Source organism: Macrobrachium nipponense, chromosome 2, assembly GCF_015104395.2.
Source record: "Macrobrachium nipponense isolate FS-2020 chromosome 2, ASM1510439v2, whole genome shotgun sequence".
NCBI lineage: Eukaryota > Metazoa > Arthropoda > Malacostraca > Decapoda > Palaemonidae > Macrobrachium > Macrobrachium nipponense.
In genome coordinates this window covers 100,600,264-100,626,842 of record NC_087201.1, presented here as the reverse complement: position 1 = coordinate 100,626,842, position 26,579 = coordinate 100,600,264, and the positions used below count along the sequence as shown (strand labels likewise).

At 38.3% G+C, this 26,579-nt stretch overlaps 1 protein-coding gene across 2 annotated transcripts in view; it reads left to right on the top strand.

The window, feature by feature from the left end:
• The window catches only part of LOC135220847 (centriolin-like), a 601,514-nt gene that overhangs the window by 528,041 nt on the left and 46,894 nt on the right, over positions 1 to 26,579 (top strand). The window lies entirely within an intron of this gene.

The window sequence follows — 26,579 nt, the reverse complement described above, 5'->3', positions numbered from 1 at the left end:
TATGCAACCATCAGAAATGAAAATAATTATCATTATAATATATAAATATTGCGATATATGATAGCGCAAAAACGAAATTTTATATATAATTGTATTCAAATTGCGCTGTGCGCAAAACGGTTAAAAGTAACAATTACTTTTTTTTCGTTGTAATGTACACTAAATTGCAATCATTTTGGTATATAACACATTGTAAAACGATAAAAGCAACACAGAGAAAATATTATCACAAAATAATGCATGAATTCGTAATGCGCGGACGTAAACAAATATTTTTTTTAAAAACTCACCATAAATCTAAATAATGTCCTAGAGACTTCCAATTTCTTTCAAAATAAAGTCAAATGATTGAATATTACTATACTGTAAGAGTATTAGCTTACAATTGCAGTTTTTGACCATATCTGACGAGTTAAAGTTGACCGAATGTTGAATTTTTTATATATATATTTTTATATGCAATTATTTCGGAAATTAGAAAAGCTACAACCTTCAAATATTTTTTGTTTTATTCTACATGAAATTGTGCACATTTTCATATATAAAACTCTATGAAATGCCTAATATGAAATGGAGCAAATATTCCGAGAATGGGACGTACGCATTTCGGAGATTTGTGGCGGAGAATCAGTGCGCGGAGGGAAGGAAAGTTTTTTTCATAAATTCACCATAAATCGAAATATTGTGCTAGAGACTTCGAATTTGTTTCAAGATGAAGATAAATGACTGAATATTACTAGACTGTTAAGAGTTTTAGCGTACAATTGCGTTTTTCGACCATTTCGGTAGAGTCAAAGTTGACCGAACGTGGTTTTTTTTTTCTATTTATCGTGATTTATATGCAAATATTTAAAAAATGAGAAAAGCTACAACCTTCAATTATTTATTGTTGTATTCTACATAAAATTGCGCACATTTTCATGTATAAAACTTTATGTAATGGCTAATTTAAAATGGTGCAAACATTACCACAATCGCACATATGATTTTTTGGAAGAGTTACCGCACGGACGTAAAGAAAATGTAATTTTTTTTCATAAATTCACAATAAATCGAAATATTGTGCTAGAGACTTCCAATTTGTTGCAAAATGAGTAAATGATTGAATATTACTAGAATATAAGCGTTTTAGCTTACAATTGCGTTTTTCGACCATTTCGGTAGAGTCAAAGTTGACTGAAGGTTGAAAATATGTCACTTATCATTTTTTATATGAAAATATTTCAAAATTGATAAAAGCTACAACCATGGGTTGTTTTTATTTGTATTATGCATGAAATTGCGCACATTTCCATACATAAAACTTTATGTAACGGCTAATTTTAAAATGGTGCAAACATTACCACAATTGCATGTATGATTTTTTTCGGAAGAGTTACCGCGCTGACGTAAGGAAAAAGTTTTTTCATAAATTCACCATAATCGAAATATTGTGCTAGAGACTTCCAATTAGTTGCAAAATTAAGGTAAATGATTGAATATTACCTAAAATATAGAGTTTTAGCTTACAATTGCGTTTTCGACCATTTCGGTAGAGTCAAAGTTGACAGAAGGTTGAAATTTTGGCACTTATCGTTATTTATATGAAAATATCTCAAAACTGATAAAAGCTACAATCATGAGTATTTTATTGTTGTATTCTACATAAAAATGCACACATTTTCATATATAATACTCCATGTAACGGCTAATTTAAAATGGTAAAAAAATTATGTCTAAGTGACGAAATAATTTCCGAGATGTGTCACAGATACTTTTTAGTGCGGCAAGAAAGAAATTCGCGCTTGCGCGCCTGCGTAACAATTGTAAACCAAACAACACCTTGATCCGTGAACTCCCAGCATCCCCCAAGGCGCGTGATTCAAGAGTTATCGGCTGGTAGGCCTAAAAAGGGATTTGACAGAGGAAAAATCTATTTCTGGGCGAGAGACCTGTGCCGCCCAGTGAAATGCTCATTATAGCATCATTTCTAAGGTATAAAACTGCTATATATACCAGAGAAAAAAGTTGCATGGAATGCCGGACATATGCCTAGCTCGCTCACACCATATAGGGTGTCGGTATAGTAACTGGGGCGTGAAAAACCACCACTCAGCATGGTCTCTTACCAATTAGTTTATCTCCTCTCCCACATCCCCCGTTACTACGAGGTGCCGTTCTACATCCCACTACTGCCCGCCACCCCTCTACCACCCATGCGTACCTAAACATTCCTCATAGCATCCCAAGCTTGGACCAGTCTAGGGTGAGGTAAAACAAGGGTGGGTTCACTGGGCGGCACAGGTCTCTCGCCCAGAAATAGATTTTTCCTCTGTCAAAATCCCCTTTTCTGGCTCAACCTGTGCCGCTCCGTGAAATAGTAACAGAGAATTGGTCCAATAGCTTGTAATTAGTTACTGAAAAGGAATAGAATAAAAACTAGGATACATAAAGAAGGAACTTTAATACCGTATCAATATATAATCTAATACAAACTGACATAAAAGTAATCAGTTATCAAAAACTTATTCAGGAAAAACATTTCCAAAAGAAAATAAAGGTGTCTACTAGTAACCTTATACAAGACAAAATATACATACTATACTGGTACTCAAAAGGAGGGGTCCAAGAATTTCTTGAAAACCGTCAAAAGATATCACAATATATCTTAATACTATACAATTTACATCCAGTAAACTAAATGTTGAGTACCAGAACAGGTTAATTACAATACAGGTGAGTACCAAATCTAATTTAATTACAGGTGAGTAACAAGGCTAAGGCAGGGACAATAAATGAGGCAGGTAGGGGAGAAAGAAAGGTAAGGAATACTAATGAATTAACTTCTTAACATGGTTCTGATACATCAGGAGGAACTAACATTTCCTGCTGCCACTGTTGCAAATTTTAGGGCTTCCAAGGATTTTAAGTAATGGCGTTTAAATACTAATGGTGATTTCCAACCTGTATACTTTTTTAAATCTTCAAAATTCATATGGTGAAAATAATTAACTGACGTGGCTACTGCTCGAATATCATGAGCATGTGGAATTGATTCTGGATTAGCTTGTTTGATAAAATAAAGAATCTGCTGTCTAATCCCTTTTAAGGAAATGTTTCCTCCATTTTCTCTAATAAATAAAGGGCCTGAAGACTTATAGAAGTTCTGTTCAGATAAGCTTTCAAAGTGTTAACTGGACATAAGGATGGATCCTGTGGAAGTGGGACAATCTCCACGGTGACCATCGGTTCTGTGGATCCACATTCTTTGCTAAAAATCTCTTTGTCTGGAAAGATTTGTACTTCCCCAGATGCGAGAAAACAATATGATTCGGTTCTCTAGATAATGCTGAAAGCTCAGATATTCTGGCTCCAGATGCTAAACTTACCAAAAATAAAGTTTTCTAAACAGTGTTATGTATGAACATGAATCATTATTGGTTTCAGAGGCCAGTTTAAGAACATCATTTAAAACCAGGAAACTGTGTGGGAGCGGGTTACTGGTTTTAGTCTGGCGCAAGCTTTTGGAATTGATGAAATATTGAATCTGTAAGATTAATATTAAACCCAATCTGAAATATCTTCTTCAAGGCAGATTTAATTGTTGTAATTGTATTAGCTGCTAATCCCGTTTCAACAGGGTCCTAAAAAAGGTAACTGCTAGGTTCCGAGTCATTGCTCTAACCTTAGAATCTCTTAAGAACTTTGCCAGTTTTCTTACAGCTGAATCATATTGACGAAGGGTTGAGTCTCTTTTATCTGACTCTAGAAACAAGGTATTTAGAGGATCAATGTTAGCATCTCTTGTGCTGCAATTTCATAAAGTCCATAAAGTTAGGGCACTCCGAATTCTTGAGGAAGCTAACACACTGCGAGTTTGTACTACCTGTGTCAACTTGGGATCTGGGATCCGCCGAGGGAGGAGTCCTAGTTCTACCATCAGATGAAAACCAATTGCTCTTGGGCCAATTGGGGGCTACCAGAGCTATCTGACCTTTGAAAGTCCTGAGTTTTGTCTAGTACTTTCATTAACATGTTTATCGGAGGGAACAGATAAATTCTTTGCCAAGTGTTCCAATCTATGGACATGGCGTCCGTGGCATAGGCCAGAGGGTCCAGGTTGGGAGCAACATAACATTTTAGTTTGTTGTTGGATTCCGTGGCGAATAGGTCCACCTGAAGGTTCGGAATCTGTTGACAAAATCCAATTGAATGAATCTTTGTCCATGACCATTCCGACTCCAGCGGAGTTGTCCTTGAAAGTGCGTCTGCTACCACATTTCTCACTCCTGCCAGGTGTACAGCTGACAGGTGCCATGGTTTCTTGTTGCAATCGTAAAGATTGCTATCATCACATGATTTATGTGACTTGATTTGGATCCCCTCTGTTTAAGCAATGGACGATTACTTCGTTGTCCAGAATTATCTGATGTGTTGCTTCTTTGCCGGGGCTAGTTTCTTCAGAGTTAAGAATACTGCCATGGCTTCCAATATGTTGATGTGGAGTTGACGCAATGTTACTGACCACAAACCTTGGACTTTTTCGTATTGGGAGTAACCTCCCCAACCGCTTAGAGAGGCGTCTGTGTGTATTACCAACGCTGGTGGTGGAAATCGTAGGGGAATCGATTTTGCAGATTCTTGGCCTTGGTCCAAGGGAGCAATCTTTTCTTTAGTATTTGTGGATTAGAGATATTTTGTCTCGTTCCTCTTGGTCGCCTTGGATCGCCATACCCGATTTATTATCTTTCAGTTTTGCCTTTAGTAATGTGTCTGTTACTGATGCAAACTGAAGTGAGCCTAGAATTCTTTCTTGTCTTCTCCTGGACGTTAATTTGTCCTTGAGAAAATTTTTTGTTTTCTTTGCTATTTCTTTCCTTTTTGTTGAGGGAAGAGATAGTCTGTGTGTGATTAGGTTCCATTGCAGTCCTAACCAACCATTGGAAAATGCTGCTGGAGTAAGACGGGACTTCTTGAGGTTTATTTTGAAACCTAAGTGTTCCAAAAATTTTATGACTTTGTTTGTCGCCTTTACGCAATCCTCTACATTGCTGGCCCATATAAGCCAATCGTCTAGATAGGCCAACTAACTGTATTCCTTGAGTTCTCAGCTCTTGGACTAACTGTCTCTGCCAGCTTCGTAAATATCCTGGGCGCTATACTGAGTCCGAATGGCATCACTTTGAATGAGTATGCCCTTCTGCCTAGTTTGAATCCTAGAAAAGGGAAGACAAAATGCCTTGCTATCGGAACATGATAGTAAGCGTCTGTAAGATCTATAGAGGTGGTGACGGCCCCACGGGGAAGTAAGGTTCCGCACCTGCGAGATAGTCAACATATGGAACTTGTCGCATCGAATGTAAGTATTCAGATGTGACAAATCTAGAATCACCCTTCTTTGTTCTGAGTCTTTCTTTGGCACGCTGAACAAGCGTCCTTGAAATTTCAAAGATCTTACTTCTTTTATTGCATTCTTTTGCAAAAGATCTTTGGTGTATAGGTCTAGTTCTGCCGATGGAGCTTGATGAAAACTGGTTAGTGGAGGGGCCCTTTTATCCAACTCCACCCCAGACCCTTGGATACTATGCTGGAAGCCCACTTGCTGAACCTCCACCGGCTCCGAAATTTGTATAGTCTTCCCCCTACCTGAGATGTCTCAATGGTTTGAAGAGGGTCTGTTTCCTCGTCTACTCCTGTATCCTCTGCCTCTTGTTGAAGTCCTTCCACCTCTATTATGAAAGTTACCTCTGGCTCTACTATCCGTTCTGGCGTACCTATTGTACCCATGGAAACAAAACTCCTTGTTTGCTCAAAGGAGGGGTTAAAAAGCCGGTAGAAGGAGCTTGATGTTGAGGAGGCTGAGTCATCCAAACGTATTGTTTTGTTGTTGGGGTTTGGGAGGTTTAGACGTAGACGGCTGAGTCCCTTGAGGTACAGGAATCGTCGTCTGAACGACAGCTTGGGGTTGTGGAGTCTGGTATGATTGGAAGTTCCTAAACCTCTTCCTGCCTCTTGTCTGATTTCCTGATTGTTCATATTTCCGTTTTGGCATCAGGCCCCAACGAACTTTGAGACTTTGATTGACCCTAGCAGCCTCACCTAAGACACTGTTAACAATGTCTTCCGGGAATAAGTCTGGGCCCCAAATTGAGGCTTTAATCAGTTTATTTGGCTCATGCCTTATTGTAGATTCTGAAAGCACATGCTTTCTGCAATTACGGCGTGCTACAGCAAAGTCATAGGCATCACTTTGAAGGTGAGGAGGAGAGACTTGGTAAGGATCTTGAACAATGACTCGTCTTGGGTATACCAGCGAAGCCATTTCTGCCATTGTAGCGAGTTGATTGATCTCTTAACCGAGTACGTGCCTCATACTCGATTCTGACCAAGGATTCTGGGAGTCTCGGAAGTTTGTCACTGAACTGTGTAGAGGCACAGTCAATGTTCAGTTTCCCTGTGGTGAAAGTTGCTGGGCGTCAACCCAGCATTCATGATCTCCTGGAAAAAGTAGAGAAGTCAACTCCGTCTCTCTTAGTTGTGGCATGGGCTTGTCCTCCATAGCCGCCTGAAGAGCCAGATCAACTACTTTTGTAGTACAAGGTGTCGGTGTTTGACCTTCTACTACAAACATTGTGTAAGAACTCTTATGGGGGGACACATTGTGTTCACACACTCCCATTCGTTCAATGTCCGGACCCATGCGACTGAGCCTGTTCCTTAGATAGATCATCGTCTCCTAGGAATCTTATCTAGTCTTACTAGCGCTTCCTCTGTCAGTCGAGCATATCCTGGGAAGGGAAACTGCAATCCCGGCGGGTAGAATTCAAAGTCCTCTACCGGCCGAGTTCCACATCCTTCTATGGTTAACATGCCATCCACGAATGGTGCATGTAAAGCCAATCGCCACGGATTGCTCTTTACGAAAGCCGGAAGTTTGGAAGCGTCTGGCAACACAAACTGTTGTTGTTGTGGCAGTCCGGTTCTCAGGAGATTTTCTAACATGTTCTCCTTGGTTTTGCAGTCTGAGCAAAAGTGTCCATAGACTGCAACCGATCCGAGATGGTTCCAATCTGAGATTGGACCATACTTCCCATCTTCTCCATTAAAAGATTAGAGAAGGCAACCGGATCAAAGGAAGGTTCTGAAGCCTTAGATTTGGAGCTCCTTGATCTCGACCCTGATGTAGGGGAGTAGCTGCTACCGGAATCCTCCGAAGACTTAGATGCATTTAATGACTTGGTAAGTCTCGGTAACCTAGATGGTTTACTTGGCTTAGATAAGGCCTTCCTCAAGTGTTTTGACTTTTGGTATTACTGAGCCTGGTTTGTCCCCAACCAGGGTCTTTGCAGTAAACCCTTGAAAAGAAGCATAGAGATGTTTAAAGATGGTGCAGGGCTAAGAACAGGAATCTTAGACCGCACACTACTTGCCCCACTTACCTCCCTACCTTGATCGCTGGCATCCAGAACCATTGGTTCTATGTCAAGGCTGATGGCCGCCACGTCTTCTAACACTTCTTCCCCTAGTCCCTCAAGATCTTCAGGCAAGGACTGCGTGTCTTCCCTTATCTTGGCAATAATGGGTGCAGCCACTTCCTTGGGAACTGCCGCTGACATCTTGGCATTTGGGTAGAGGAGGGTGCATAACTCCTGATAGGATATAAGGTTTCTTAGCCTTAACGTTACGGCCAAATCCGCCAACCCAGATCTTGAGGGTCGAAAGAGATGTGTTCTTGACAGCCTGTGGGGTCTGAAAAATAAGTACTAATTAGGATTATCACTTTCTTAAAACCAAAGAGAATAATTTGTTCACTTCTTAAACATCTATCTCATAATTAGTAATGAAATATCTAAGTGTAACTCACCGAGTCCGAGGTTTATATCGGCAAAAAGCCCATAACAGATCTCACACGCATCCGGATGCCAGACGATGAGGTCATCGACCTGTACGGCGCAGGGTGCATGGGACCTGCAAACCTCATGTCCGCACCTTTGCTGAAGGACAGCTGCGCAAGCTGTCATCTGACAACGCACCACCTGTAAGGTAAATTGATACATAAGTATTCAATTTGTATATATAAACTACCGGAAGCCCCGGATTATTATCGTAATCTTAAATTATAACATATATAGTAAAAATAGACTTCTGTATACTAAATCTTAACATATACAGCTCGGTCATTTAGTCTATGAATCTTTTTATTCTGTTGAAAATTATGGCGGATCTAACTTCGTATTTATCCGCCTGCTCCGGGAAACTAAATCCACTTAAGGAAAAAATATTCTCCAATGATTGTATCGCTACAGGTAGACGTATACTGTACCAAAAGGTGTTGAGCGGCGGATATCGGTTACGTATTCTGTCCGCCTGCTCCGAAATTTCGTGCATAGTAAACATAAATATCAGCTTTTGTAGGCTACGTCTGTACGCCTCTTCCGGGATCGACCGACAAAATTCTATTTGTGTGTAATCTACGATATCAGAACAGGGTGAGATACCTGAATCTGATCAATACACTAAAATATTAGTGTGTAGAACTATTCCGGTTGTAACGGAATCAAAATAATGCAGCGGAAACCCGAAAGGGGAGACTGAGTGTACGCATAAGTTGCTCTATCCGGTGCGTTCGGAAGCCAATCGAAACCAGCTAGAAAAGCGTCACTGTCCTAACTCATGGTATGACCTATCGCTACATATTCCGTCGCTCCCGATATAGACTATAACTAAAGCCTAAAAGTAACCTGAATCGTGTGATAAAAGGTATCTCCCCGAAGGGTACTAGGCGGGAGCGGCAGAGCGAAAACCAAAACTGGTTCGTCGCGATCAAGTGGACCATATGACCGGTCAGGTGGGACAACCCTACCGATGATAAAGATCCAATTGAACCACGAGATATGTAGCTTACAAAACTAAATGACCAAAATTAAAGTGAATAATAGATAATTAGGTAATAATGGCACACAACGAATACAACATAATATTAAGCTAGACAAAAATTAAGCCGAGCGAGAATAGCCTAGGTCTCCAACATCGGGTGAGATACCGATATGGTCAGGTAGGCTATATCACTCTTAATAATATCTCTACGAAATCGGGTGGTTGCCGATTTAAGATGCAAAGATAAATTACGCTCAAAAGTTGTCAAACCAAGGGAAACTCCCTAAAGTAGGATATGACTCGAACATGTAATGCTCGGACCGTAGCCCAGTGTATGCCAAATCACTAAATATCTAAAACCCACGTAAACATCGTATAAAAATTATACAAATATTAAAAGTGCATTTATTTCCATATGTCTAGGACAAAAAATGATTGCCATTAGTATGAGGAACTATGGTCAATCAACATGTAAACAAAGCTCCGTGAAGTAGCGACATCAAAATGGCCGACTGGGTCGGATATCTACGATCCTTGATCAAGATCATATTCTCGTAGGAAATACCTATGATAAAGAGAACGCAACTTCAGTGCATAGCACAATCAATAGTAGTACTCAACTTAGTAGTGGAAGCTTCTAGGAGGTCCGACATTATGAAAATCAAGCACAAAAAATCAACAACGAAAAACCAAAACAGTTAGTACTTCGTACGATGCTATTGAAAAGGAATGTTTAGGTACGCATGGGTGGTAGAGGGGTGGCGGGCAGTAGTGGGATGTAGAACGGCACCTCGTAGTAACGGGGGATGTTGGGAGAGGAGATAACTAATTGGTAAGAGACCTCTGAGAGTGGTTTTTCACGCCCCAGTTACTATACCGACACCCTATATGGGTGAGCGAGCTAGGCATATGCCCGGCATTCCATGCAACTTTTTTCTCTGGTATATATAGCAGTTTTATACCTTAGAAATGATGCTATAAGGAGCATTTCACGGAGCGGCACAGGTTGAGCCCAGAAAGTATTTTTTTCCTCAAATTTTTAAAAAAACTTTTGTATGTCGACATAAAATACGTCCAGTCGGCACCTGAGAGACAAAAAAGTCGACGTAAAATACGTCCAGTCGGCATTTAAGGGATAAGTGTATTTTAGCGAATCATGGAGTTTTCCCAGGGAATATTATGTCATCTCTGCTGTTTGCCCTTCTGATGGACTTTATGATGGAAAAATTGTTGTTGGAAATGAAAGAGAAGGATTAAATCAGCAGTAATATCTTGGAATGTGCAGGATGCTACAGTGTTTACAAGTTTGGTTGATTCATGCTCATCATTTCTTTTTTATATACTGTATATCTAGAGAGACATAAGTTGAAGTAAATCTAAAACAAAATTAGCAAGACATAAGGCCCCCTTGTAAAGTAAGTGCTTGTTGCTACCTTGATTGAAGGGACTAGTTTAAAAATTTTACCACTTATTCTACAACTATTAATGAAAATTTTGTTGGTGAAAATTTAGAAATTCAACCTTTAAGTTCATGTTTTGCATTTGAAAAAAAAATTATTTCACTTTCCAAATTAATATGTAAAATTAGAAGAGTACTACTTTCTGTAAAAGTTTCAATGAATTGAGTTCTGTCTTTTTGGAAAAACAAGAATTTGCTTTAGAAAAAAAGTTTTGAGAAAACAGCTACAGAAAAAAAAGTATTGCTTACCTTGTAATAACTATGAAACTATGACTGAAAGCTAAGTTTTGCACTAAAACTGTTTTGTCATATAAGAAATATGCCCACCATCACCTCTCCCCAGCCAGGCGGTCCCCGCGGCGTTCACCTGTGCATATGGCTGGCTCCCTTGACAGTCCAACAGCGTTTCACGATATGTTTATTTACACATACTGCGTCTTCCTCCAACCCACCCACCCACCCCCACCCCCCCACATTTTCATGCTTTTGCGGATTTTTGCGGAACACATTATTTGCTGGTATGCTGGGGGAATTTCACAGATTCACAAATTTTTTCATAGAGCAATATTCACTTCTTTGCCTTTAGCTTTTCCCATTTCTATATGGGGTCGCTGTTTCTAGTCTGCCTTCTCCGTCTTCTTCTGTCCTATACTTCTTGTTCTCTTAGACCCTTGTCCTTCATGCCATTCAATAATTTATCTTTCCACCTGAACTTTGGCCCTCCCCTCCCTCTTCTGCCCTCCACCTCCAAGTTCATGACCCTCTTACATGTTCATCTTCTCTCCTCATGACATGACCAAACCATTTGAGTCTTCTTTCCTGAGCTTTTTTTCAAACCTCTAATACTTTGAATGTCTCCCTGATCAATTCATTCCTGATCTTATCTCTTTTTGTGACACCACACATCCACCTCAATATTCTCATCTCAGCCACTTCCATTCTTCTTTCTTGTTCTTTCTTTATTGGCCAAGTCTCTGCCCCCATAGAGCATGACTGGTCTAACTATGCTTTTATAAAACTTTCCTTTAACCTTTACCTTGATCATCCTGTCACAAAGTATCCCTGATGACTTTCTCCAATTCATCCATGCACACTGAATTCTATTACTGACTTCTGCATCCAGGTTTCCATTCTCACTCATAACAGAACCAAGATATTTGAAGGAGCTAACCCTCTTTATGTCTTCTTGGCCCAATTTCACTGTTCCCTGCCATTCCTCTCCACCTATCCACATATATTCTGTTTTTGTTCTGCTAATTTTTAAGTCGGCACAATGTCATCAGCAAATTTTGCACACACCAAGGCACCTCTTCTCTAACTTTCGATGTTATAACATCCATCACAATATCAAACATGAAGGGACTAAGGGCTGAACCCTGGTGGAGACCAACTTTCACCTTAAACTTCTCTCTAGTTCCAACAGTGCTTCTTACTTACGTGGTTGCCTCTGCATACGCATCTTTCAATATTCTGACATACTTTTCAGAAACTTTTTCTTTTCTTTTCTCAAGCCCCTCCATACTTCCTGCCTAGGTACCCTGTCATATGCTTTTTCCAAGTCAATAAACACCAGATGTAGTCCTTTCTGATTCTCTATATTTCTCTACTGTCTGCCTTATTGCAAATATTGGATCAACCGTGCTCTTTCCTGACATAAAACCAAATTTTTCTTCACAAATTGTGGTTTCCATTCTCAATCTTCCTTCTATAATTCTCTCATATGTTTTCATTGTATGTGATATCAGTTTAATTCTTCCGTAGTTCCCACACTCCTTCACATCACTCTTCCCTTTGTAGATTGGGACTATTTCTCCACGTCTTGTATTCTTTTTTGGCGATATATCTTGGTCATTAAATCCCACAGGATGTTTGTGCCTTCCTCTCCTAAACACTTCCACACAATCTGGTCCCACTGCTTTCCCCTTCTTCATTTTATCTAGTGCCTTCTTGACCTTTTCTCTGCGATATGCGTTAGATCCTTTGATGATTTATCTCTGCTTTTTGCTATTTTGCATTTTAATTTTATTTTCATGACCAAATACATTTTTTATAATAAAAAATTTATTTACTCGAATTATTTACGAATTTTTGAATATTAATAGTATTAATATAAACAGCCAAAATATCAATAGTGGAATGGTAAATTAAAATCCCATGATATCACAAAACAGCTAGCCAATGAACAGTCGGCAAGAAAAGCGAGGATACAGTTTTCATTAGCTTTTGTTCATCAAATTTCTTATTTGTTTTTACTGAAAAGACACAATCTCGCTACATTTACTCTAGATTATGAAAATTCAATGCAAATTATATAAGTTAAAGCTGCAAAACAAAACTGTTCAGATATTTAAAAACATGATATTATATTCTTTCTGAAGTAAATGGAATTTCTGAGATGGATTTGTTCTTACAGATCTGGAAGATAGAGTGCGAATTTCTGATTGTAGTACTATGTATCACGACGAGGGTATTTACTCGTTTTCATTCGTGAACATGAATGTTATTGCATTATCATTGTAAGTGGTGATTGTAATTATTTTAGTTTCTACAAATTTATGTTTGTATTCCAAAGCGTTTGAAGTTAGCTGACGTCAGTGGCAGTCAGTGTTGCGATGGCTAAGGTTAGGTAGGTTGAACAAATCTAGTTGAAACTGCAAGAGTGTTTTTGATGATGTGAGGAGGAGCCAGAGAACTTCGAGTGGGAAAGGAAAAGTCACTGGACACTGGCTTACGTAACGGCTTTCACACTTTGATTACTTTGATGTTAACGTGGATCGAATGCTAGTTGCTGTTTACAAAGCTACTTTCATTAGATAGAAATCTTTATCAAGATTAAAGTCGCATGTCAGCTGAAAGATTTTCTGGCTAAGCTCCCATTATAAACAATTCATAGTTAACCTACATGACTGCATTACTTTGATGCTAGGCTCAAAGATTAGCCTACATGACTGCATTACTTTTTGCACGATATAAAACTTTAATTGCCCGTGCAATAGAAATTGAGTTATTTGTGGTAATAAATATTTTTACTTAACACAACTTTTTTCGCGAATGATTTGTGGATGAAAACTGATTTCCATAAGTACAGACTATAGTCAAGAAAGCACGAATGACGAATGACCGCAGCCTTTGGTTGAAATATTCCACGTATTTTTATAGTCCTTGAATGTCACAGCAACTGTCGAATGAAATCAGGATTAGGGTGTGAATTTCTTAGAGAATTAACTTGAATACTATGGTCCTTTCTTCAAATTTTATCTAGCATAGTGCAGCATGGTCTAGGCAGCCATATCACCCTGTTTCCTCATCACAAGTCCATCACCATTGCTATGATTCTCTCTCTCTCTCTCTCTCTCTCTCTCTCTCTCTCTCTCTACTTCTAAAACATACTTTAAAAATATATATCATCACTCAATCTCCAAAAGAAAATATAATGAAATTAAGTAGCTATAATTAGGTGTGTGTTTTCACGTAAGCAGATTTTACTCTCCCTCTCTAGTAATGCAGAAGATAAGAGGCAATTCAAAAAGCTATTAGATATGCTACTAGAATACAACATTCAACAAATAAATCACCTGCCAACAAGAAAGGAAAATACTTTAGACCTAGTATTTGTGAACGAGGTGAATTATGTTAAAGAAATAATAGTTTATAATGTGAGTATTTCAGACCATAATGTCATAGAATTAACAGTCCATTCCAAAGCAAGTGAAAACAGAGATAAGCAAGAAATGAAAAAGTGGGAAGGATATGGAAAATACAACTTCTACAGTAAAAATATTAAATGGTCAGAAATAAATGAAGAATTAAACAAAGATTGGGATAACATTTTCGTAAGTGATGACATAAAGGTAAATACGGAGATATTGTATAAAATATTAGAGAAAATAGTGGAAAAATATATACCAAAGAAGAAAAGTAAACATCAGTCATGCATACCAAGAGACAGAAGGATCTTGTTCCAGAAAATCAGAAAGTGGGAAAAAAGGTCTTGCAAAAGAAAAAAATGCGTGGAAAGTTATAGAACTAAAAAGTATGATAAAAAATGCAGAAAACTGGACTTGGAAGAAAAAACCCTAGTAAATATCAAGCAAAACCCCAAACTATTATACTCATACGCGGAAAAGATGAATAAAAGAAGAATAGAAATAGGTCCTCTAAGAATTGAAGGGAGATTAACGAATGAAAAAAAGGAAATATGCAACATATTGGCAGAACGATATAAGAGAGAATTCACCCCTAGAATTGATAATGAAGATAATGATACAGAAGTAAGGGACGAAAATAGTGAATATTTAGCTGACATAGATATTAATGAAGCTGATATTGTGCAGTCTATCAATGAAATTAAAAATGGAACTGCTGCAGGTCCTGATGGTGTTCCTGCTATTTTGTTAAAGAAAGTAGTTCATTCTATCGCAAAGCCACTTGCAATATTATTAAGACAAAGTGTAGATACAGGCAAGATTTGTGATGAGCACAAATTAGCATATATTACCCCTACTTTCAAAAGTGGATCAAGACTAGAGGCAAGTAATTATAGGCCTGTGAGTCTAACATCACATATTATGAAAGTGTAATGAAGAAAAATATTATGAAACATTTAAAGAAAAATAATATGTTTAATATAGGACAACAAGGTTTCGTACCTGGAAAAAGTACACAAACCCAACTGTTAGTCCACAGTGAGAACATATACTATACAAAAATATGAAAAGCGGAAATGAAACAGATGTGGTTTATGTAGACTTTGCAAAAGCTTTTGACAAGGTAGACCGTAATATATTAGCAAAGAAAATTAGAAAACACAATAATATCGTGGATAAAGTAGGAAGATGGTTAAAAGAATTTTTACACAACAGAAATTACTTGTGATGAAGATAGGAACGCGCTACAAAGAGACCTTAACAAAGTATATGATTGGGCAGAGGTAAATAGGATGGTATGTAACTCTGATAAATTTGAATCAATAAATTATGGAGACAGAGAAGGAAAGCTATACGTATGCATATAGGGGACCTAATAATGAGACAATCACAAATAAGGAAGCAGTTAAAGACCTTGGTGTGATGATGAATAGGAACATGTTATGCAATAATCAAATAGCAATTCTATTGGCAAAATATAAAGCAAAAATGGAAATGTTGTTATGGCACTTCAAAACAAGAAAAGCTGAACACATGATTATGCTTTATAAAACAAATGTTCGTAGTCTACTTGAATATTGCAATATGATATGGTACCCACACTATCAAAAGGATATTGCACAAATAGAGAGTGTACAAAGGTCCTTTACAGCTAGAATAGAAGAAGTTAAGGACCTTGACTACTGGGAAAGACTACAATCCTTAAAATTATATAGTCTAGAAAGGAGAAGAGAAAGCTACATGATAATTCAGGCATGGAAACAGATAGAAGGAATAGCCGAAAACATCATGGAGCTAAAAATATCAGAAAGAGCAAGCAGAGGTAGATTAATAGTGCCCAAAAATATACCAGGAAAAATAAGGAAAGCACAGAGGACATTAATCCACTACGCACCAGCAATCGATAATGCAGCGTCTATTCAATGCGTTGCCAGCTCATTTGAGGAATGTATCAGGAGTGAGCGCAGAAGTGTTTAAGAATAAGCTCGACAAATATCTAAGCTGCATCCCAGACCATCCAAGATTGGAAGATGCAAAATATGCCGGAAGATGTAGTACTAGCAACTCTCTGGTAGACATTAGAGGTGCCTCACACTGAGGGACCTGGGGCAACCCGAACAAGATGTAAGATCTGTTAGGTAAGGTCTCTCTCTCTCTCTCTCTCTGTTGTGTATTGAACAAAAACGCGTCTGACAGTCTGAAATCATGTGACCTGGTCTTTTACAGTTATAACAAACCATCCCTGCAGCTTGATTATTATTGACCACATTTACTTCTTGTGGTTTATTCTCATTTTTTGCAAAAATTTGAGTAAGGGAGGGATCAAGGTCAGTACATTTAGACATGTGTTTTTTTATCTGTTTATACACATCTAGTTCCGTACTGTTGGACTGCAGCTTTTTGTCAAAACACCGCACTAAAGCTTCAGGCAACATGACTGTCATACACGTTAAATATACCAAGTGTATGAAAACTTTCACAGCGATATTGGATCTAGTAACCCACGTGGAGTTACGCAAGTTTTCCTGATATTCATTTAGCCGGTCGGCAATTACTGCCTCCCGTTCTACAACACTAAGCTGAGCCATAGAGGCTTGGTTATGCGTAGAACTCGAAGAACCCATAACTAAATTTACCTCCAGGACCTTGAATAGGAAAAATTAGTGTCCTAAACCAAGTTAATTTTACTACTGGATTTTTGGTTTTATAGGTGTTCCTCTTGTATTCGTGTTTTTTCTGACTGATACGATTCCTAGCTGTTTTACTAACACTGTATAGATACGAACGTCCACTGCGCAAACGCATATTCAATATAAAATAAAAATGTGTTGCAAATAATAGGAAAATCCCCCAAAAAGATAATATTAATACAGATAATTTGATAGAGATATTTCCCGGAGAACTGGAAGAAAAAGCGATTAGCAACAACGAGAAAAGAATCTGCGGGCAAGAACTCGTAGTTGAAGATCGATTCCTGTAATGAATTCAGATTAAGATTGGATAACTCACCCCAGTAATACTGGACGATTGACTCTTGATGTATAACACTTCACTGAAAAAATCCTGAATGGATAAAGGATGTACTTAGCTCTGGTATATATGCGGAAAGAATGTTGACGTTCCGATGACGTCACAGCCTCTCTCCCGCTCTCGCGTCACAGGAAGCTGTCGATGTCGTGATGACGTCACAGCCCCTCTCTCTCTCTCTCTCTCTCTCTCGCTCGCGTGGCTTCCTCTTGACCTAATCTTCTACGTCCTTGCTTCTGATCGCTCGTTGTTTTCTATGTTGGTTTCGTCCTTCCCGTTGATGTCCGATGCTGCTTCGCATCCAGTTTTGATTCTTGGAGATATGTGATGACAGTCGTTCACTTAAATGTCGATGTTGATGCTCGAATTCGTCTCGATGAATGACATATCTTCGTATTCATAGGATGTTTACAGTTGCATGTTGATTGAAGATCCCGTTTCTTCAGTTTATTATTGATTTATAGCTGGGATTCGATGAGTTAATTCTTCGGTAGACATATATGGTTCTTGTATATGTTGATTTTCGCTTGCCACCATTTCTTATCTTCCGCTTTAGAGAAAGATTGTGTGTCTTTTCTTACGACTGTTATTCGTAAGCATTGTGGTTCTGCTTCTCATCTCGTAGACATGATAACTAGTTGGTTCTTCTTTAGAATAAGGGAGATGATTCAAATGGAGGAAGTTGAAATCTTAACAGCTTTATTTCTCAACTCCATCACTAGAGAGATGGTTTGGTCAGATGACCGCTCCGTTTCGTAACTAGAAGAGAACTAATAATACAAGGCATCGTGTCGATAGCGAAACACTAGCTATCTCAGCGATTTACACATAAAATGAATACGTAGTCCGCCGGCTCGGAAGTCATGAGTTTCCGGTGCGGGTTAACAGGTCAACCGCTTCCCAGGGAAGGTGTTGTGATCAGTTGACAAGATACATAAACTGATGATATATCCAAATGCAAACCAGGCTACTGCAAGCATTGCACAGCGTGATCTAGATTCAGATTGTCACGTAGGACGCTCCTAATTCACCAATGACCCCATAGGTCGTGGGTTCTATTTACAGATATGGAATTATCTGTTATAATTAATGTATTTATTACACATATCAGAATTAAAGTATAACTCGCCACTTTCTCTAGTTTGGGATAGAATCCGTAAATTACTAGGTAAATTTTCCCCTTCTCCTTTACCGATTTTGAAAATCAACTTGGTAGTTATATCGGATGCAAGAGAGGTGGCAGAGGCCTTTGCTCGGCACTTTTCAAGCATTTCAAGCCCCAGCCACCACTACCCTGAATTTTGCAATATTAGAAACACAACTATAGTTAATCCCCCTGTTTGATATAACTCTGTGGCATATAACCTTCCATTTAGTATTGTCGAATTCGAATATGCCTTATCTTTGTCTTCTTCAACATCACCTGGAGAAGATGATATTATTTATGCAATGATTTCTCATTTACCTCTGGAGTCAAAAAAATTCTTTGTCGATGTTTTAAACGAATTCTGGTCCTCAGGGACTTCATACAAGTTGTGGAAAAACTTTGTTATAGTTCCTTTTTTGAAACCCGGAAAGGACCCTAGTCATCCCAAAAGTTATAGGCCTATTGCTCTTACCAGCTGTGTCTTCAAGATTTACGAACGAATGGTGAATTTTCGTCTGATATGGTTATTAGAAACAAAGAGCCTGTTGTCGAAGAGGCAATTTGGCTTCCGCAAGAATAGAAGTACTTTGGATCCCTTATTATGTCTCAAACGTGAGATTCAGAATGCCTTTGCAGTCCAAAATCAAACCATTGCTGTGTTCTTTGATCTGGAAAAAGCATTTGATACTACCTAGAGGGCTGGTATTTTAATGCAGCTGGTTGAATGGCATATTGGTGGCAATATGTTTAGTTTTGCCAAAGACTTCCTGTCTGACCGGTACCTTAAAGTTAGAATTGGCTCTACCTTCTCATCAGAGTATCTTCAGGAAGAAGGCATTCCACAGGGGAGTGTGCTTAGTCCAACCTTTTTTAATATTGCCATTAATGGTTTACTTGAACATCTCCCTGTTGGAGTAACTGGTCAAGTATTCGCGGATGATATTGTTGTTGTGTTTAGTAGAGCTACTGCAGTTGAAGCTTGTACTAAAATTCAGATTACAATTAATGCTGCTACTACCTGGGCTAATAGTAAAGGTTTCAAATTTTCTGCTGAAAAAACTAAAGCTATACATTTTGTGGAACACAAAGAAGGGAAGAGATACCAACCATATTTTTAGAAGGTTCTATCTTGCTGTATGAAGATAAAGTCAAATATTTAGGAATTATTTTTGACAAAAAATTAACTTTTGCTGAACGTATAAATGAGACTGCAGTAAATGTTAAACAGCGGTGCAATATTCTTAAAGTTGTTAGTAACCTGAATTTTGGAGCTGACCGTACTACTTTATTAAGAATTTATCAAGCACTATGCTTGAGTAAGATTGATTATGGATCTCAGGTTTATGGCTCGGCATGTAAGACCTTGTTAGGCAAGCTGGATGTAGTACACAATATGGCACTGCGTATTTGTATAGGTGCTTTTAAAACGTCTCCTGTTGAGAGCCTTTATGTAGACTCTGGTTTTCCTCCTCTTTTCATTCGGAGGGAGGAACAGGGTCTCTGATATTTGTCATGAGCACTAACCTCTCAATCTAATCCAAATTTTAAGTATATACAACTTCCTGTTGACAGAGCACCAACTAGATCTACATTGCCTAAGCCCCTTGAAGTTAGATTAAACATCAGTGTGAGAGAGGTAGGCCTTATTCCTCCACTGGTTATAGAAACTACATTTTCTAAATTCCCTCCTTGGTGTAGGCCTCCTTTAGATATTTGCCAAGTTAGAGACAACAAAAAGATCAGTTCAAGTGTTCAGCTTAAAAGTAGCTTCTTGGCTCATGTTTCTGAGCATAGTAACTCGATTGCTGTATATACAGATGGATCAAAATCAGCAAATGGAGTTGGATGTTCTGTCATCGTCGGTGAGAGAACAATAAAAAAACCTCCCTATTAAATTCTCATTTTTTAATGCCAAGATTTATGCTATTTTTAGCGTTTTGAAATTTATTTTTAGTACAGGTAGCACTCCAGAAGTTGATGCCATCTAATCAACTCGTTCAAGAGGTGCAGGATTGCCTGGTCCTTCTGCATTCTCGAAAACACATCAGTTTGAAGTTTTGTTGGGTTCCCTCGCATGTGGGAATTCATGGTAACGAGCTGGCTGATACAGCCGCTAAGCAGGCAGCTTCCTCCCAGGCTTCCCACTCTGTGAGGGTTCCCTGTGAAGATTTTAAACTTTTTTATTTAATCATTTTGTAGGACTAAGTGGCAGAATCACTGGTCCAACTTGAATAGTAATTTAAAGCTGAAATCGATCAGACCTTTTGTTCATCCCTGGTCCCCTTCTGTTGGGATGGATAGATCTAGTATAGTTTTAACGTGCCTGTGTATAGGGCATACGTTTTTAACACAGGTATCTTTTAACTAGTGGAGCAGAGAGGCAGGTTCCTCGATGCTCCAATTGTAATGTTGGCATTACAGTGAGGCATATATTTGTTGACTGTCCTCTTTATTTTAATCATAGACGTCGGTTTGGTTTCACCAACAAACCTTTGTCAGATATTTTAGGAGCGGGTGCTCCCGCAGAGGAGATTTTTAAATTTCTTAAGGAAATCCATTTGTTTTATGATATTTAATTGAGTATTTTAATATGAATTTGATTTTAATAATTTGGATTAATTATATGAGTGTACCTTTTATTAGTAAATATATCCAGTTGATACATATGTGCTGAATGGCCCTTGTCTCCGGCATGTGGCAAATGGCCACAAATTTTATGAATTCAATTCAGTTCAAATCCAGTGCGGGAATATAGTGACGACACTGGTTTCCCGTCAGAATCCTCCGACAGGAAAAAGGGGCAGAGTCAGCGGTCACAGATGACACAGCCTCTGCTAAACTCCCAATAGCAGCGTGAAGGTCGCAGGTGACAATAACACCTGCATACAAACCATGATCCAAGGACACATGCACAACAGAATCCGTTGGGGAAATATCCAAGTGCGTGGTCCGAATGGTACAGATTCAAAGTCGTCCTCCAAATAAATCAAAATATAAATGCTGCTACAGGAAACAGTCCTGGTGAGAGCTTGTCAAGACTCGAACTGCCATTGACCGGTCCACCACTTCCACACATCACCTTTCTGATGTTTATAAACACTCAAAGCAAAAGAAGAAAATCGTTAAAACAATAGTTCACTATTACACAAAGGAGGAGGAGGAGGCGCAAAAACACTGAGAAACGATCGTAAAGCCACTTAAATTATGGTTACAAGAGTACACATACTCAGCAAAAAGTTAACTAAAAAATAAACTAAAAAATAAACAAGGCTGATTTAAACCAACAAAAGAAATAATAATTTTACGTTAACCTAATAGTACATACTTAACCGGGTATTTTAAATCCTAAACTACCCAATACATCCACATGTAATGAAAAAAAAAATTCCAATAAAGAAATTTATTTTAACCTCACAATCACATGCCCCCTCTAAAAGATGCCACAGCCATAACAGTCACAATAGGACCCAATCCTCGCCAAAGGTCTCCAAGTTGTTATGAAACCCTTTACTGTGGAGCTGTCAGGTTCTTTAAAATTAGATCTTAGGCACTGGCAACTATAATAGATTCACATCAACTGTGCATCTGATGTCTAGGCCAGTCCTTTACGACAATCCTGATTGGCTTTTGATAAGCCAATCACAGGGCTGGAAACTCTCAGTCTTGAAAGAGAGTTCACATAGGCAGGATGTATGTCCCACCTTTCCTGAGGGATACTTTTGAAAGATGTATCCCTCAGGGGAGATGGAACATACATCCTGCCTATGTGAACTCTTTCGAGAGAGACTGAGAGTTTCCAGCCTTGTGATTGGCTTATCAACAGCCAATTAGGAGCATTGTAAGGGACTGGCCTAGACATTAGATGCATGGTTGATGTGAATCTACTATAGGAGTGGACTGAAAGGGACTGTGACACAATGGAGGAGAAGAGATTTTGAAAGAAATATTGGGGTGCCTTAACCTTATTTATTAAAATCAGTGAAGTTACACATTTACAATTACACGAGCAACATAAGCTCAAAACAACATGAGCTCATTTATAATGATCAAAATAACCTGAGCAAAACAATCTCATTCAATAATACAAATTTACAAAGCAAACAGGTCTTAGACAGCACAATAAATCATCAACAGTAACCAAAACAGAGCAAAATAAGCTCGTTATCAAAATAATAACATTAATAATAGTACACAACAACATAAATAACCTCATCTTATTAATGATGCCCCACAGGAACCACAGAAGATTCAACCTCAATAACAATCATTACAGTGCAGATACAAAGAATCACAAAAGATTCAGCATAATACGTAATCACAATAAATATCACAGCATAAATATCAAGGAATCACAAAATGTCCAGTAACACACACTCCCTAGCCCCACACTCCTCTTTGGGAACAAAATCCTCCAGAGCATCCGTCGCACACTTCCATGTTGATACCATCACCTTCTTGGGAACTAGGTTAAGGTCCTCTGCTACTCATAAGCTACCATCGCTGCCATTGCTGCCACCAATACCATGGGCGAACAACCTCTGCTACCATTGCCATCACCAATATCAGGTGATAATCAAGGCTGGACTGCTGTTGAGTTCTCCTCTGAGAGGGATGGACAATACCTCTCCTCCCTACACAAAAATATCGGAGAGCTGGTAAACAAATTATAAAAAATAATGGAGGGCAGGTAAGCAAACTTAATGGAAAAAAAACTTTTTTTCCAATAAATTTTTTTTTTACCTCAATCACACACCCCTTCCAAAAGATGCCACAGCCCTAACAGCCACAACAGGACTCAGTCCTGGCCAAATGCCTGAGTTTAGATGATGGATTAATACTCCCACTCCTTATTGCCTTTATCCCTCTTCTCTTTGCTTCATAACTTCTTCACTCTCTGCTTTTTGGCCAGTAGCAATATTGTACAGCTCAGTATTCAGACTTAATTGAAATGGATTGATGCTTTTTGTTGAGATGACAAGCTGTATTTTTTCAAGTTTTGCTTTTATATCATGGGTTGGTTTATTGATAGACCCAATTCTACATTTTTTGGCTATGCCACCTTTGAGGCCAATGAAATTAAATCTTGTGCGGCATTTAGACCTTGCTTGTGATTTGTTTCATTCCATGAAACATTGTTCTTCATTTAAGCTTTGACTTGCATTAGTGATCAGCAATGTTAGGTGATTGTCCAGCTGATTAAGAATAGCAGCTGGTGCACTGGAATACATTTCCAAACAAAGTTTGTTACCTCTGTCCTTTACAGAGATATTTTTCATATATAATTTGATAGCCATTTTGCGCAGTTGTATGACGGTAAAGGAACAGTCTTCTTCCAGGTTGTGTCAGACTTGGGAAGAAATAAACATTCTGACCCCAAGACTATTCCTGATCACTTTTGCCCTCTCCAAAGTGTATCAGTGCACCTCATGCCATATCAGGTTAAAAAATGCCCGTTGCTGAATAACCACTGGTTCCATGCAACATAAAAACACCATACTAACAAACAATTTCAGGTTAAAATCTTGTTCAATCTATTAGTTTTTGGTGGTTCTTACAGTTGCTCAGGAGTTGGTGGTCAAGATTCACATATTTTAGTAAAAATGGCTTGTTCGTTTTGGCCTTACCCTCCTCTTCTCCTGAAGATAATCATCTGTGCCTTGTGAGAGCCCTCAAGTTGCACCTCAAATGGACAGAATCTTTCCAGCAGTTTCCATCTTGCCTGTTCCTTCACAAAATTCACTTGAAACAATCTTTCAGGTTATTTCCAGGATTTTTTTTAGGTTTTTCATTGAAATATAATACTTTTGTATTTATTTGCTCAATATACCAGGGATTCTAGAACAACAGTCTTGGTATTTATTTCTATGTCTGCAGTATCCTGTATTTTATTGTAAATATGCTTATACGTATGCACTGTGTTTCAACAGTTGTATAGCTGTTTTTATATTATTTTAACCTTTGTCTTAATAGTATAACTTTTGCTTTGTATGTAAGAGAAAGTGTATATCTATGAGAAGACTTGTAATTCCATTTTCTGGAATGATTTTTAATTTCAACTCTTCCATACAAGTGCACCTTGGGTAAGTTTTTCCATTTTGTTATTCTTCCTTGTCTCATTTGAGAATTCTCTTTTCCTGAAGAGATGCCAAGTCTTTGATACCTCTCCATGAGGACCAAAACCCCAGGAGTTGTCATTTAAGTTATCAGGTTTATGATTAACCTTCAGTAAGACTTTAAAGGTAGGTGCAGATTGGCTCCCTCCTGGTTGGCCAGTCTCTCACAGAAGCTACTCCTGTGCCTGTTGTCTTTGTGTGCTCTATGTATGCACTCTTGTTTTTTTATGCTGCCCATATGCTTACAGCCCACAGGTCCATGAAGGATTGCAAGAGGTTAGGAGAGAATCTTGATGGAAGAAATGAGTATGAAGGATTACAAGAGGTTAGGATAGAATCTTGATGGAAGAAATGTGTATCCATTCGCACCTCTCTACCTCATCAATTGTAAACATGGTTTTGTCCAGGCATCCTCTCATCTTTTTGTGGGATTAGCACTCTTACTTCCTACTCTCTTTTGTATCAGTCAGTGCTTGTGTTTGTGAGGTGTTTGGAGTGTAGGGTAATCCCCATCATGGTGATCTTGGTATCCAGTCGTGATCTTTTTTGTCCTGGTTCTGTGTTCTATTGCAGTATCTATTGATTATGTTTTTCAGGTTCTGGTAGTTAGACCCTTTACTTCTGATGCTCCCATATACCTTTTTGTGTTTTGAAGGAGTTTTGAGTGTCGGATGTCCCAGTGCTTCTCCTACAACACTGGGACTGATTATGAACATGTATACATGATCATTGCTGTGCTGGTGCTTTGTTCCCTTGCAGTAGCCGTATATTCTTTTCTGCAGATTCAAGTAGTTGTTGGAAAATTTGTAGCCAGTCTTATGATAGACTGGAAATTCTCTTCCTTGTGGCTTTGGCCTTGAGTTGCTGCTATGACGTTGACTGACTCCAAAGTTTCCATGATTTCTTGCTTTGGCACTGACTGACTGAAGTTATCTTACCTATTGTCCTATGGGTCCTCACCATCACAGCATGGTTTGAACAATAAACAGCCAGGTGGAAAAAAGGACACAGTTTCTGTCCTCGCCCTTTATGGGGAATGCTCTTATGTTTTCTGTTATCATAACCTAGACCTACTTGATTATTTTCTTGGATTGAGAGGATATATGTATGCAAAAGAATACTCTCTTGTACAAATCAGGATCTTAAATATTCATTTTGTTTTTTTAAAAATAATGTATTCTCAGATTTAATCATTAGATGAAAGACCATTGCTTAAGTCATTGTTCTGTTATTTTATATGTTGCCCATTGTCTCAACAGGTAAAATTTATTGTAGATAAAAGAATCACTATTAACAAAACAGAACTCTGGGGGCAGAATTAAGAGAATTTGAGATGTAAAGGTCGTTTACTTATAAACTCATACTCTTTTAAATCAGTTTTCTGGGCTCAGCTGTTTTGCTCCCATGAAATATGTCTGCTTTACCACTATAAGTGACACCTAATAAAATCCTAAATAAAGGCAAAACGAAAGGCAAATTCACTCTCTAAATATTGAAAAAGGGCGGAACCAGTACTTAACTTGGGTGAAGAGGTAGATTGACGATCTGTAATCAAGAATAAAAATAAAAGAACAAATAGCTATATTCGAACGTACGAACACGATATGGCTATCGATAAGTATGACGTCACAGACGCCTTCAACGGGGTAGCTAGGTGTGACCTATGGGTCGGCTCCCCGTATTTAGGGTCTTTTGATGAGGAAAAGGCTAATTGGAGGGGTTGCTGTGGTAGTGTTTAACACTCGCCCCAGTTTTATACCGACACCTTTTATATAGGTGAGCGAGTCAGAAGCTTCTGACATGTCCAATTTAGCAGTTCTCTGGTATTATAGCAATATTTTACTAGAAATAGTGCTAAAGCAGACATATTTCACTGGGCGACACAGCTTCCTCGCCCAGAAATAGATTTTTCCTACGTCAAAATCCCTTTTTTATATGATTTTATGCATGTATGCTTATTTTGGAGAGATAAAGTACTCTTTAATGACGCTACTAAACCCTGTGGAGCACTGTTTACTTATGAAAATTTCATGACAATTACTATTCTCAGTTCTTTATAAAGTCTTTGCTCTCGATGTACTGTACCCTTTTATTATTTGAAAATGGTGAACCATATTTTCATCATTTACATTCCTAAAAATGCCTGATTTTTACCACAGTAGGCCAGCTAAACTATCTTCTCTAAAGATTAGCCTTAAAGCTTGTTTCTGTTAGAAACATTGGTGCCATTGTATCATAAGTAAATTTTTCATAACAAATGCAACTAAATGATTAGCTTTATGTCATTATTTGTCATATCCCAAGAATTTTTTTTTTATTGAATGTGAATG